This window comes from Oryzias latipes, chromosome 11 (assembly GCF_053564925.1).
Source record: "Oryzias latipes strain Hd-rR chromosome 11, Olatipes_Hd-rR_3.1".
NCBI lineage: Eukaryota > Metazoa > Chordata > Actinopteri > Beloniformes > Adrianichthyidae > Oryzias > Oryzias latipes.
In genome coordinates, this window is record NC_136247.1 from 28,619,444 (window position 1) to 28,635,358 (window position 15,915).

Below are 15,915 nucleotides of genomic sequence, written 5' to 3' on the forward strand. Positions count from 1 at the left end.
GGGATGTTGTGATATGTCTCACATACTATGAATATAGTTCCCTACGCGGAGTGATACAGAGTTTGCCTTTTCACCTGAGCCTTAGTTCTTCATGTATGGTTAAGAAGTTGGAAGTGAATAAAGTGCGAGGTCCCTCTATAAGTTATTGTTGGTCTTCATTGATACAATAACACTTCACCCGTGCTCACTAGTTTTCTCTTTCGGGTGTTTTCAAATGGCGCTTGGCACGGACACAAAGTGGCGCATTACCGCCACCACCTGGTCTGGAGGGGAACTACTTCTATTTAACGCGGAGAATGACACCCATTTGTCAAATTAAAAATATAATAAATATGAACATTTTATGAAGAGTATTTATGAATCTGCTGTGTTCTGATCATGGAAAATGTGGCTGATTTATAAATAATAAAATTACAAACACATTGGTGTAGATTTTATGTATTTGTTGATAAATAAACCCCCATGTTATTACTCCATGGCAATATTTATTTTTGTGCCGCTGAACGATTTACGGGCTCTTGCGAGGAGGCATTTTTTTCTGTAGTTTTCTCTTCTACCTTACTGAAAATAGCTTTATATATGTATCTGTCCGTGTTCCTGGGAATAATTCAACCGTTTTTCATGGGATCAAACCAAAAACGAGCAGATATGCAGCATCACAGGACAGCAAGGAGGAGGAACAGACGTCTCAGAAGATTTCCTCTGGATGCCCTGGCCAGACATGAACAACTTGTGAGTTAAACTTAAAGTTTTTTTTATTAGTTCAATTTAAGCATTTGTCACTAATTGTGCTCAAGGTTACACAGTCTGCGTAAGAGTTTAAAATTCTTTTTCAACACTGGACTATGAACTGTATAGTCTAACTACATGAAACACTTGTGAGATCAAAGTTTAGTATTTTTTATTCAGAGTCAAACCATATCACTTGTTTTAAACAAAAATACTTTAATTTTTAAATATTTATATAAAAATCCAAAAACCCAGCCAAAAAAAAACCATGAGATTTTCCAGCATTTATAAATATGTCATAAACTAAAATGTAAGACATCAGAATAAAATGAAACATTCAAAAAAATCAGATTTAATTTTCTCAATGAAATAATTATTTTTCTATTTTACAGGGTCTTCCACGTCTCTACTGCTTTGCCAACATAAAGGTGTCTGTCGTGGCCCTTCACGCTGACGCTCAGTCCGACACAAAACCAGACCGGCAGACCTGCAGATCGGTTGACCCGCAGGACCATTGAGCATCTGGTGGAGCAGCTTCGGGTTCCTCACACTCTGGGGGGGGGGCACAGGAGACTGAGGTCCTGGTGTTTCTTTTCTGGCTGGCATGTGGCACATCATACAGTGTGGTAGCCAGGGCCTTTGACATGCCACGGTCCACTGTGAGCGGCAGACCGCATCCTCCAGCTGATGAGCAGGGTCACCTAGCATCCAGTGGGAATGAACTGCCATTAGTCACCTCTGGATTTATAGCAGCTCGCTTGGTCTTCCACCTTCCAAAAGGTCGTGGGGAACATCGATGGCTGCCACTGAAGAATAAAGGCCCTAAAAGAAAATGCAGCTTGTTATTTTAACAGGAAGCTTTTTTATTCCATTCAACTGCAGGCTGTATGTGACTAATACCAAATTTAGAGATATTTTTGTTGGGAATCAAGTATAAGTCCACAGTTCACAGGTTATACGTAAAAGCCCAATTTATGTAAATCAAACATTACCCACCTGAAGGATCCTTTTGGGTGATGGTGGGTATCCCTGCATTGCTCATCCCATCACGCTGCTGACACCCTACAGGGAACCCATGAGGAATGCGGTTCAGGCCCGTTACAACCAGAACCACGCCAAGGCACGCTCTGTGGTGGAGAGAGAGTATTTGGCAAATGAGGAGGAGAGCAATATTTCTGGGGGCACTGGAAGTAAAACCAACCTTTGCAATGAAAGTCATTGCCTGCAGTTCAGTTCTGCACAATCTGTGCATCAGAGAAGTGGACTGCTGGGAGCAACAGATGTTGAGCCACAGCAGGAACCAGTAGGACGGGTAAAGAGGCGTCCGTCTGCGAGGACAGATCTCTGCTTTCCTTTCAGCTCCAACTGTGACACACATGACTCCAGAAGACCAGGATTATTGTTATGATGTATAAAAATAAATGTTAACATATAAAACGTATGGGAGCCAGTTTAGCTCGTGCTGGTTTGCGGCGCCTTCCGTCCGTGAAACCCGGGTTCGACTCCGGGCTGCTCCCTGTTCCCTTCTCTACCTCTGCCGGTTCCAAGCCCGGTTTGAGAAGGTTGCGTCAGGAAGGGCATCCGGCGTAAAACATTGCCAAATTTACCATGCGACTCGTTCGCTGTGGCGACCCCTGATGGGAAAAGCCGAAAGTGGAAGAACATATAAAACGTAAATGTAAATATGTACATTTGATATTTATATGAAAATCCTTTTGAGATTGTTAAAATGGCTCAAATTTAAATAATACATGTAAATTATTCATTTTTGTTCCTGCATTTATTAAACAAATGGCAAAAACAACGACGATGTTACATTTTGTGAACAATATTTTAGACTCAGGTAAGCTTAACAGACTCTCCTGTCACTCTTTGTCCCTTCGTGCTCTTTCCTCCTCTGGCTCTTTCAACAACAACCTTTACCCCAAAATGACAACGATTACAGTTTAATGATAAATAAATACAAATCTGATCAAGTGTCTCTTACTCCCATCCGGCACGAGCTTGCCTGATAACAAACAGAATATCTTTCTCCATCCACAGATGGATCAGATTTTCCTCATCCTCGTCTGTCCCTACATATATAAACACATTTTAAAAATGTGTTAATAACTTATGACTACGGTTAGAACTCACTGTTTTTTGATGTACTATCAACAGCGTTTGTTTTTAGCCTTCAATGCTAATTCGCGCTAGCGTTAGCTTTAGCATTACCAAAATTAATGAGCTTCAAAACAATGTAGATAGTCGATTGAGGAATAAAACATATTAAACACATCATCTTACGTATTTACAAATATATTTTACAACATATACAAGATACTTTTAAATATACTTACATTTTTAAGTCCTCTTTCTAGCGCAACCGTCCGCCATCTTTGAATAATTCAAACGCAGTGTATTGTGGGTCCCACGCAATGCATTCTGGTATGAACGCAGTGCATTCTGGGCAATATTCGCCGATCGAGTGAGCATCGATCCACACTGGTTTTTCGTAGAGAATTCTGGGAAATTTCTAGTGCACATGATTTTTGAACTGTAGATTCGGACAGCACTACAAAATGGCGACTGCACTATATAGTGCACTATATAGTGGTTAGGGCGGTAATTCGGACACAGCCTTCATCTTTATATTTTTCATACAGTGGGGCTTTATTTGCCGCCTCTACTGCGTCACTGCGTAAACGTCAAAGGGATAGGTCGTTATCCCGGAAGAGCGGCGGGTCACGTGCTCCACACACCTGCCGCTGAGGCTTCATTAACGCTAATGAGGTCCAGCTGTTGGAGTTCGGCTCAGTTCTCCGGGATGCAGCGGAGCTCCAGGTCAGTGGTTCTTCGTTGTGCTCGGGTTGTTGGTTCAATTCTGCTGTTGAACCTGAACTTTGGAGGCAGATGTGATGTTTTATTATGAAGCTGTTCTCCTGCTGGGAGAACTTTAGGTTCCTTCATGGAGAAAGTTTACAGCCTGAGACTTTCTGTGGAGGCAAATATTTTCCTTGTTTAAATTTACGTTATTTTGTTATTATCTATACTTAACGATTTCATGAATTAACCCTAAAACTGCATACATAGTAACTTAACTTAATAAACTCTGCTCTTCATAGATTTTTAAATATATTCCAGAATGTTCTTTTTCTGTGTATTTGAGTCCCTGCCTCCTGTTCATTCTGCTGGATTATTGATTTGTTTTGAAGTTATTCAGGTTAACCGGTTTTAATTTAAATTGATTCTGTGTAGAAATACAATTTATCTTAAATAATAAACTAGACTAGACTGTAAATCTTTATTTTTGGAATTATGATTGACAGTTACTGGTAATTTAAAGGATGAGTTTTTGCTGTTTTTAAAGGACAGGTTTGTTTGTTTTTTCTTTAAATGCTGAAGTGTGGTTTAGAAACAAACTCCTGTAGTGAAATTGAAGCCGAGTATTTATGGCTGGACTCTTTCTTTCCCAGGATTCCTTGCTGGAAAATGAGAAGTGGAGCTGAAGCCCCCAGAGAACAGAACAGAGGAAACTATTGAACCGCTGTGTTCAGTTAAGATGGCCGACCAGAGCGGCTGTAGAAAGTACAGCTCTATTAGTTTGAAGTCTTTGCTCCCAAAGGCCTCATGTGAAGCTGTTCTGCTACCAGCAGGATGGTGGCGCCATAGACGCTCTGATGTCTTTAGCCTCTAACATTAAAGACAGAAACTCTTAGAGAATCACATTTCTGTTGTCATTCAAAAAAGAGTCGACTTCTAAAGAACTTTCTTCCTTTTTCTCCTCAGGAAGATCTTCAACCTGTGAGTCCTTTTCTTCCTGGTTTGGCCGTGTTGCTGATCTTTTTCTTTTCCTTTCTCTAAGCTTGCATTGAAGGTGACTTCCTTTACGTTTATTAGCTGTTTGGTGCAGCGGTGAACGTCCTGCTTGGTTTTTATTGGTCACAGTGAGGATTGAACTTCCGGCTCTTTTCAGCTGAAATGTCTTTTGGTGAACTAACTTTTCCTCCTGCAGCTCTTCCAGACCGGTAGGAGCTGCTTGAACTTGTGGTTCTTCTTCCTCTGACCTCCTTTCATGCAGTTCCTCAATAAAAACTGTGTTTTGTGGGTCCGGTAATGTAGAATTCATCTGTCTCTTCCAGGATTCATCAGAACCGTCTGTAGTTGGTAGATTTGATGGATTTAGCATTTTCAGGTTCCAACATTTTCCTCCAGACTGGACCAACCTCAGAATTTGTTTCCTTTAGAATTTTCTAGCATGTTGTAAATTCATTTACATGACAGTTTTTAACGCACACACCCACATTTCCTTGGCGGGGCGTGGCGTTGTATTGAGCTCCTCTTTCCTGCATTTTCTCTAAAGGCCGCCGCGCCACAACTTTAGCTTTTGTTTCTGGCCGCTGTGCCCCTCTTTACCTGCTTTCATTCATCTGACTTCAGTCTTTTTGTCTTCATGCAGGGCTCGACATAGCCATTTGTCCGCTGGCCCGGTCCTGTTTTTCGAGCAGTGCGGACCACAAGACTTTACTTTTCACTTGTCCGCTCGGGCCACTAAAATATCTAACGGTTTATATATTCTTCACCTTTTTCAATTTTCAATAAAGTAAATTTTGCGAAAACGTGTAGATTTACCTCGTCTTCATAATTTAGTTTTTCTGCTAGTCCTGTGTTCAGACTTCAAGGGTTTCTATGGGAAACCTTTGATCACTTCTCCTTCTCTCCCGCCTGCGCGCTCGGCTTTCACTGCCGAGCCCCACGCGGCACGCGCTCACTACTTTTTTTTTCAAACTTTATTGAATGTAACAATTCAATACAAAACAATGTTAAACAGCAACAACGAAGGCACAAGCCAGTGGGTTATTATTACATTTGATTATAAATCCGTCACTGAAGAGAGACTGAAGCATGTCAGAGATGTGGAAGACATGGCAGGAATAGATAGGAATATGTTGGATGGAGTAGTGGGTATAATTAGTAGTATGGACAGCAAGATATTTAATGAATGCATTGAAGATGAAACTGTATGCACTAAGCTTTAAGCTGAATGTCAAAGAATCAAAGGCAACTCCAAATACCTGAATCTCAGACTCAAATGCAGTAGAATGTTAAACCACTTAATTTTGTTTTTCTTTACAACACTGTAAGCAGTAAGTATTTCTAGTTAGCTGAATGATCTCAGTTAGACCTGCACAATATGAGGAAAACTCGCGATATGCGATATCAGAGATTGAAATTGCGATAACGATATAATTTGCGGTATATAAACAAACAGCAAAATAACCAAATAACCATTCCCAGTTTAAAAATTATACTCCAAATGACCCACGTTGACATAGGTTACAAACATCTAACATAACAGGGCTCCATCTGATTGGTCAACAATGTGAAGGCGTCCATCCGATTGGTCAAATGCATTAAGGGATTTATTTGATTCGTTAAATGGTTCAAGCTGCCATTAGATTGTTTTAACACATTTAAGGTTTATGATTTATTGCGATATTTGCCGTTAGAAGCACCATGAAAACTTCTGAACTAGTGTTACCTACTACACTGCAGTGCTCTCTTCAAAACATCTGAAACAGACTAGAGCAGATTTAAATTTGATATGGTCTATTTTCAGTCATTGAAAAGTGTAGAAATAAGTGATGTCACCAGAATGCACCAAATTGCACCATATTAAAAGTTTCCGGGGGGGCATGCCCACAGACCCCCCTAAAGTTGCAAGCACCTGCGGAGCGGCGGGTCCCGCTATGCGCGGTGTCGGGCCAGTAAGTTTCAAAAACTACTGGCCCTGTGGGCCAGTGCAAATTTCTGGCCTATGTCAACCCCTGTCATGTAGGTGATGTTCTGATCCTTCAGGGGTTTTTGAAATGATCTGGTTTGTTTGGATCCTGTTCTCATAAGCTCCTCCTCCTCTGTGGTGACGTCACCTTCAAGGCGGTTTCCTCCGTCAGCTTCAAGTTGAGCTTCAGCATCAGACTTCAGTGTTTGCTCTCATAGTTCTGGGAGCTTCTGGGTGTAGAAGAGTCCAGTCTGGTCAGGATTGGATCTTCAGGAAAGTGTTGCTCCTGAATTCTCCTGAGGAATTCCTGCAGGTCTGTAGTTTGAAGGCTGTTCTCTGACCAGCAGCTGCTCTCAGGTTTCTACAGGTTGTGGTTGTTGGACTGGAGCTGAATCAGTGAAGGATTATTGGTTTGGGACTCTGTGCTTTGGAGGTTTAAACCAGGAGAAAATCTGTCCTTTTCTTCATCTTAGTCTTCCTCTTCCACTGTGATTGGATCAGTTTGTGGAGGTTTTTTTTTTCAGGTAGAGCTACGACAGGTAAGACCTCCTTTTTTTATTTCCTTATGTGCGCTCAGGCCTCCTGCTGTGGTTGTTTCTGCTTTTATCTGTTTAGTTCAAGAATTAAAATAATGAAATAATAGAAAAAAAGACAAAACTCAGATATTTCAAAGTAAAACATTAGAAAATAAGACAGATGATGCCATCTTCTTGATAATTATTGATCATAAATATTTGAAAACAGTCCACACACATGATCTATTCTTACATCACTTCAGCAAACATTTAACATGAATTACTCACCATGTCAATTAAATGAAATGAAATTAAAGATCTTCTCGTATATTTAAGGTCTGTTTTTGTTAAGCTTTAGAATGTTAGAAGTTCAAGGTTGATAACAAAGTTTATGATACAAAAATAGAAAATAAAACTAATAACTACTGTTGTGGGGAAAGTTGGTCCAGTTATGTTTTGTGGTTTTGGACAGACATTCTGCTCATTCCTGCATCTGCAGGAAATCTCAGCGTTTATTTAGACACCAAGTATTCAGTGTTCAGGTTTATTTTATTTGTTTCTTTAAATACCAGAGGTTTGACAAATATTACAAAACACAAGGCAGTCTTTTATTTTGTAAAGAACTGAAGGCAAATCTAATTTTACTGCAGGAAACCCACTCAGGTCCAGCAGATGAAGGATTCTGGAAACAACAATGGGGAGATCCGGTCCTTTCCTCACACGGCACGAGCCGCTCAGCAGGAGTCATGATTCTGTTGAACAGGGAAGTTCATGAGGCATCTTGGAGATGGAGAAGGCCTCTGGTTGTTAGCAGCTATTGAAATGAATGAGCAAGTCATTATTGCTGACTTTATATGGGGACAATAACAAATGACAAAAGAAGATGATGTTGGAAAAACTTGCTAAGATTTTGGTGGAATGGAAAATTTCTCATGCAACAAATGATTGGAGGAGACTTTAACATAGCTTCAAACTCCTGGCTTGATGCCGTTAAAGGACCAGAACCAGAACACGATGATGTCATCAGAAACAGACATTTGATTACTGCAGATTAAAGAAACTATAAACTATACATGGATTAGTGCTTCAAACAATAACCAGCGATCAAGAACAGATTATTGGATTATTTCTCAACCTTTATCTGCAGATGTAGAAAACTGTAAAATAGAACCGTCTCCACTTACTGACCATTGTTTAATCAGCCTTTCCCTAAAACTGTGCAAAAATACACACCCATCTCACAACATGTGGAAATTTAACAATAAACTTTTACTAAATGATATATTTACTAAGGAGATCAAATCTCTGTTTGAAAGTCAAGGGAATGGAAATGACACAAAGGGAAGTGGGAGTGGTTTAAATTTGAAAGCAAACGTTTAGCAGGTGAAATTGGCAAAAATGTTGTAAAAGATGGAAAAATAAAGCAAATGGAAATTGTCAGAAATATGAATATTTTATGCATCAAGGCTGATCCTTCAGAGCCAAACACGCTCCAGAAACAACTTGATGAGATTTATTCAGAAAAAGCAGACGGTGCGTTTCTACGATCCAGAGCTAAAGGGAAAAAAAACACAACATACTTTATGGATTAGAAAAATGTAGACAAACAAAAAACAATTAGGTACAATAAACAAAAATGGAAGGTTAATTGAAGTCCAAGAGCAAATAAAATCTGAAACATTTTCATTTTACTTAACTTTATATAGCTCAGATTTTTGTCAAGAAAATTGTGACACATTTTTTAACCAAATTAAAGAAAACATCCACAAGATAGAAGACGATGATAGAATTAGTTCAGAAGATGTAACTATCAGAAACTGAAATTGCATTGAAAAATATGAGTAATGGTAAATCACCAGGAATAGATGGACTGACTGCAGAATTTTTAAAGTTTTTCTGGCAGAACATTAAAGATTTAATGATGAATGTTTTCAATGATTGTATCCAGGAAGGTTTTCTAACTCAATCTATGAAAACAGAACTGATAACCGGACTCCCTAAACCAAATAAGGACTTGACAGAATGAGAGAACTGGAGGCATCACTGCTGTGTAATGATTAGAAACTATTGGCTCTGGTTTATGCAAACAGGATTAAACTGGTTCCAGACAAAGTAGTGGATAGTTTTCAATCTGCCTTTATAAAAGGAAGAAACATACATAATAATGTGAGATTAATTCTGGACATGATGGATTATCAATCTATGCTAGAAACAGAAAGTCTCATTTTATTTATTGACTATTTCAAAGCCTTTGATTCTGTAGAAAATAACTTTATTTCAAACGCTGGAACATTTTGGATTTGGAAGTAAATTTATCTTTATAATAAAAATGTTCTAGACTGAAATTTACAGTTACACCACTGTTTACTCAGCATTAACACCCAGAATAAATGTAACATGTGGAATAAGGCAAGGATGTCCAAGATCACCAAAAATGTTCATTCTATGTACTCAACTCCTAGCATATCTATTCTAAACAACTGTAGTAGGTTTAGGGGATGTCATCTGGACTTGATTTTAAAGTTAGAAGACGTTTCGCCTCTTATCCAAGAGGCTTTGTCAATTCTGAATTAGCTGGTAAAAGAGCTGGTATATATGCGCTCATGGGGGAGGAGTCAGACCTGAAACTGGAGGTATTGTCCACTTAGCCTACATGGTTTCGGGTCGTTAATAGTCCTTTGTCCTCAGCTGGGGGTTGGGGAGTCAGTGACTCACTCTCCAAATTGGTCATCTCTTTCAGCGGTTAACGACTCAGGTGGAACTGGTTTGGTTTGTTTAGGTTTCAGAACACTGCCGTAGATGGATGGAAGAATAAACCTGAGACCACCATTCTTATTAAGAGAAGGTTTCTCCTTCTTGACAAAGATGGCTTCTTTCACTCCTCGCTCAAACCATCCTTTCTCTCTGGCTAGAATTCGGACTTCACTGTCCTCGAAAGAGTGCTTTGTGGCCTTCAGGTGGAGATGTACTGCAGACTCAGGTCCACTTGGGTTGGCTCTGCGATGTTGGTAAAGCCGCTTGTGTAGAGGTTGTTTGGTTTCTCCTATATACTGTTCATTGCAGTTCTCTTTGCAGTGGATAGAGTACACAACATTACTCTGTTTGTAGCTGGGAGTTTTGTCCTTTGGATGAACCAGTTTCCGTCTGAGGGTATTGACTGGTTTGAGATGAACTGGGATGTTATGCTGTTTGAAAATCCTTTTAAGTTTTTCAGACAGGCCTGAGATATATGGAATTGAAATACTGTTCCGTTTCGGCTCTTGTTACTTCTTGTCTTGTTTTCCTGTATGTTGGGATCTGGTGAATGCCCACTTGGGATATCCACAGGTTCGGAGGGCTTGGTGGATATGTTGCTCTTCCTTCTTCTTTCCGTCAGAGCTTGTGGGGACCTCCTGGGCTCTGTGTTGTAATGTCCTGATGACGCCTAGTTTGTGCTGTAAAGGGTGGTTTGAGTCAAATAACAGGTACTGATCTGTGTGAGTAGGCTTTCTGTACACTTCAACCTGGAGCTGTCTGTCCTCTCCAATGATCACAGCACAGTCTAGAAAGGCTAGGGTGTTGTCCTTTGTGTCTTCCCTGGTGAACTTGATGTTCTTGTCGACTGCATTGATATGATCTGTGAAAGTCTCCACTTCCTGGCTTTTGATCTTGACCCAAGTGTCGTCCACATATCTGAACCAGTGGCATGGAGTAGCACCTGGGAAAGAGTCCAGGGCTCTTCTCTCGACTTCTTCCATGTGACCAAATTGTACATGGAAGAAGTCGAGAGAAGAGCCCTGATATGAGCCCTGTTCAGCTCTTAGACCAGCTAATTCAGAATTGACAAAGCATCTTGGATAAGAGGTGAAACGTCTTCTAACTTTAAAAATCAAGTCCAGATGACATCCCCTAAACCTGCTACAATGGAACTAACCTGGATGAATGAGAGTCTTCATAGACATATTCTAAACAACCCTAATTTTCGAGGCATTAAAGTTTTTGGTTTTGAGTTTCGTCTTAGCCAGTTTGTAGATGACAGTCTTTTTTCTAAAAGACAAAAACATAACGAAAGCTCTGCAAATTATTTCCATTTTCTCAAAAGCTTCTGGTCTTTGACTAAACTTATAAAAATGTGAATTACTCCCCCTGAACTCTTGTCTGGAAAAAGAAACGTTTTCAATCCCAATAAAACCCAAAGTGAAATAATTAGGAATTAAATCAATTACAGATGAAAAAGAGAGAGAAGAAAAAAACATGATGGAAAAATTAACCAAATACAGAAATCATTAAATCATTTGTTAATCAGAGATTTTACTATTTTTGGAAGAAATTGTTGTCCAAATCAGAAGGAATTTCAAAATTAATATATCCATGCTAATCTCTCTACATTAACTCAAAGAATGTCAAAAAATTAACTCAATAATTTATAATTTATTTGGAGAAATAAGAGCAATTACATCAGAAAATCTCAACTAATTAAGGAATATAATTTGGGAGGAATAAAGACGACTGATTTTGAATCAATGGTTGGAACCTTTAGAATAAAATGGTTAAAAGACTTTATAGCTAATCCTGACTCAATCTGGTTTTATGTTCCCAAAAACATCTTCAAAAAAGTCGGTGGATTAGATTTTTTGCTGAGATGTGACTTTGAAATTTCCAAACTTCCTATAAAGATTTCAGAATTTCACCAACAAGAACGTTTCCTCTGGAAAATGATATTTAGTCATAATTAAACCCCTCACTGCGCCCCCCTGTGGAACAACAGAGTAATTTGATTTGAATTTTTGATTTGAAATGGTTTATTTCAAGCAATTATTTAGAAATAATACACAAAAGCAATGCAATGATCAGTTATACATTCATACAGTAACTAATCAAACTTAGGATAATTAGACATATTAATAAATATTCCTTGAAAGGGAGTGGAAGGAAGTCAATTTATATAATCCCACCCCGTTATACTGTAACCATTTTATTACATGATTTATCAATATCCGGTTCCTAGCTTTTATCAGACAGAATTAAGAATCTTGAAATATCAATAAAAGCACATGACAAAGATGCATAATTTCATCAAGTATTAAAAGTTAAAAACGTGCAAAATTGTTACATTAGGAAAGATTTTTGAGTCAATTTATTAATTTTTGGAGCAAGTGAAGTAATATTCATTAAACGTCGATCAATTTAACCATTTTCAATGCATTCACTTGTTCCATAAAGGGATACAGCGTAGCATTGATATCAAGAATCTTTTTAAGGTCTTTGTATTCTTGGGTTTTCTTGGGGGTCATGGTCAGCTCTCTTTTTGAAATCAACGTTTTAGTCATTTGAAGATAGTTGTATAGCCGCAGAGAGACACACACGTCCGTGTTGTAACCCGGAACCGGATGACCACAAACAGGAAGACAATGTTTCAGCAGAATAGGTTTGACCACCAGATTCTTTTTGTGATATTCTTGATTCAAATGGAGAAATTCTTCAGTTAAGAGACTTCAAAAGTAAATATGATATTGAATGTTCAACCAAGGAATTTCAGAATAGCTGCAGAGCAATTCCAATTACTTTAATATATTTAATAAAAAATACAATATTGTCTTCCAATGTTCAAATTAAACTACCATATTTAGTGAAAGGAGAAATAAAACTTAGTGAAAAAAAATGTGATAATAAATTATTTAAACAAATCCTTTAAAGGTAAATTATACCATGACTTTAATAGAAAAGTGAAACATAAATTAACAGAGACACCTGTCAGTCACATCAGGTGCTCCACTGTGGAAATTCATCAAATGGTCCCCAAAATGAAAGAAATGCAGTTCAGAATTATAAACAATAACTACCCATCAGCAGAGACATTGAGGAGTAGATTTGGCTTTGAGGTTGATCCGTGTGATTTCTGTCATACAGCCCTAGAAACAACCAGACAGCTGTTTTTTTTTCATGTGATCCAAAGATTCTGGTCAGATTTTCATAACTGGCTTAGTCAAAGAATGAACCTCATACAATTCACAGAAAAATATGTTTTTTTTAGAACAGGAAGTTGCCAAAAGAGACGACAAAATTAGTGAACATCCTCCTCATTTTAGGAAAATATCATATTCATAAGAAAAAGTGGAAACAAGATCGGCTGAATATCCTGTTTTAAAATGAAGTCAGACTGTATTTATCCTCATTAAATGTATTCACAACTCAAGTCCTTTGATGACATTTGTAATTCTGCTACAGAATAGTTACTGATCTAGAGTCCAGATTGTTGATTGTCTTGTATTTTAATTTATGCTGAAGGTTTTCTATATTTTTATATATGTATACATTCTTGGTTTTGTGTTATCTTTGTTTTTGTGAAGAGCTGTGCCTTGCATCATTGTGTGGTTGTCTGTGAGTTTTGTAATGAATATATTTCAATAAAAAAATAGTTTTAGCCACATTAGCATGTTTTTTTTAATAATTTTTATATTAATTTTAATGCCAGATTTGAAATAGTTTCTATAAACACGGTCATTGAACTGACAGAGACAGAAAGGAAAGAAAAACTTCATCAAATCTGCTTCTGTGTTTCCGGCCGGACGCTCAACAAACATGTAGGACATATTCATCACCACCAGAGGGCGCCATCAACCAATTAAGACAATTCAGTGGAAATTAGACTTTCCTTCCGGTTGTAGTTCAAGGTGTTTGGATTCAGATCAGGATCAGTTTAAACTGAATTGATTCTGGACTTTTTCATTGAACATTTGCAGAATACAACACAAAAATACAATATTTATAAAAATGTAACAATAGAATAAAACAACTCTGAATACAAAACGTTGTTTTGAAAATCTATTAAGAGCAAAATTACAAGTAATATAATTTTGTAAACCAACTGGTGTTCAGTTACACCCAAATAAAGGAATCAAAGAAGGAAAAACATTTAAAGAGAAGAGAAAAAATAGAAATGTGAGAGTAACTTTAAGTCACTAATCCAAAAGATTTACAGATGTTCATCGTTTTTTGAGCCTTTGTATTTCTTCAAGCAGAAAGTATTTTAAATATTGCTGCAGTTCAATTTCAGTAAAGAATTCATGTTTTTTATTAGCAAATTTATTTTAAATATGGAATTTATCCATGAATAAGATCATATTTATAATAAAGAAAGCATCACGATCTTTCTGTTCAAAACTATGAAAACCAAATATTATGTTTTCATAATAAAGTATAAACAATCATCAAAAATAGAGTCAGTGATGAATTTCTGGATGTTTTTCCGTAATTTGTAAGTGAATTCACAGACCAGAATAAATGAGAGCATGTTTGAAAAAGTCCAACTGCTGTTGAAGTCAACTTTAAATGTAGATCAGTGATGCTTTGCTGGATCAAATCTGAGTCTTAGTTGGAATCAGATTTCTTTGACTTTGTTTAGAAGAAAGTTTGTGGTAAAGACCAGACTTTTCTCCATTCAATGTTAGATGTTAAATGAGGCCAATAAAGAGCAGCTGATGGAACAGAAAGCAGATGATCTTGGAACAAAGCTCTGATTTTTGACTTCAACTGTTTAGCAGAAGTGAAGCAGAAACTCCCCAGAGGAGATTTGAAGCCATCAGGAGGATGAAGAGTCAAAGGAGGAGCTCTGCAGAAAGCCCTGAATCACATGCAAAGACACGTTAAATGTTTGCTTCTTTTTCACTCTTTCAAAAAAAACAGCATGCCTCAATTAAAAATAAACCAGTTATCTGTTAGTAGAGGCAGTTTGATCAAATGTAAAGGACTCAAAGAACCAATCAGGCTGAAAAGTGTCTAGAATTAAACAAAAACATCATAAAGAACATTTTTAATTCAAGACTTTAGGGCTTGTAGAAATGTTTTCAATGTAAAACTAGTTTGTCATCAGTGAATAAACTCACTTATGCTAAATAAACTAAAGTAAACCTTTTTTTCTTTCTTCCAAATAGGATTTTTTCCCATAAAGCTGAACCAGAATGGAGAATCCTGGATGGGTCCGTCTGCTGGATGGTCTCCACAAACATGTAAAAACAATACAAATAGCAATAGACTAAAAAGATTAATAGATTAAAAAAAAGATAAAAAGAATCATTTAAAATCAGTGGGTAAAACAAAAATAAATTAAAAATGAAATAAATAAATAAAATAAAAAATTACATACAATTACTTTTAAGATGCCCTGCCAGAGAATTGTATTGCCTGATGGCACCAGGAACAAAATATTTCTTCAGTCTTTCTGTGGAGCAGCGCTTCATAGAAAGACTGAAGAAATCTTTTATAATTTTTTATTTTCACCCACTGATTTTAAATTATTCTCTTTTATTTTTATCTATTAATCTTTTAAGTCTATTGCTATTTTTACTATTTTTGGTGTTTTTACATGTTTGTAAGATCTATTCTATTCTCAACACAACTACAGTTGTAGACCAGACAGTGATGATGATGATCCTCCAGCATCTAGTTGTAACAGTAGAATCTGTCCAACTCCAGAGGCTTCAGCTCTCATCTGTCTGCTCAGCTGTTGGACACGTTAAAAAAAAGAACTGGAACAAATAAAAGCTGCTTGGAGTTTAGTCTGTTGGAGTTTAGCAACACACACAACCCACTACTGGTTCAGATCTGTGAAGGTGGGTTGATCTTTGAGGAGTTGGACCAAGATGACATTTATGGCAACGTGGGAAAACATTCCCTATAAGTCACCACCAGGTGGGGGTAGAGAGCTTTATTATTATTATTATTATTATTATTATTATTATTATTATTATTATTATTATTATACTAGACCACTAAAGCAACATAAGATATCAAATTTAGGCTTTTTAGCACCAGATGAGACAGCATTTCTGAAAAACCAGCAGGAGTTCCGTTGCCGTACCTCCAGGCCTGGAGTTTGACCCCCCCTGCTGTACCCCCCCCCCCCCCCCCCCCCCCCCTACACATTCATAT

The 15,915-nt window shown here is 37.6% G+C and overlaps 2 long non-coding RNA genes across 3 annotated transcripts; one reads left to right on the forward strand and one right to left on the reverse strand.

Annotated features, from left to right (window-relative positions):
• Positions 1-737: 737 nt before the first annotated feature.
• On the reverse strand, positions 738-3,157 carry LOC110013568 (uncharacterized). Of its 2 annotated transcripts, none has more exons than XR_002874097.2 (4): positions 3,069-3,157; positions 1,931-2,363; positions 1,726-1,856; positions 738-1,551 (listed from the first exon to the last, which is right to left on the reverse strand). It is a non-coding gene; the product is annotated as an uncharacterized LOC110013568 (long non-coding RNA). The 2 variants fall into 2 exon arrangements; XR_013658969.1 differs by having other exon boundaries at positions 1,931-2,109; positions 3,069-3,153.
• Positions 3,158-3,427: 270 nt separating this feature from the next.
• On the forward strand, positions 3,428-13,412 carry LOC144995435 (uncharacterized). The gene is made up of 2 exons (XR_013658972.1): positions 3,428-3,552; positions 4,185-13,412. It is a non-coding gene; the product is annotated as an uncharacterized LOC144995435 (long non-coding RNA).
• The last annotated feature ends 2,503 nt before the right edge of the window (positions 13,413-15,915 follow it).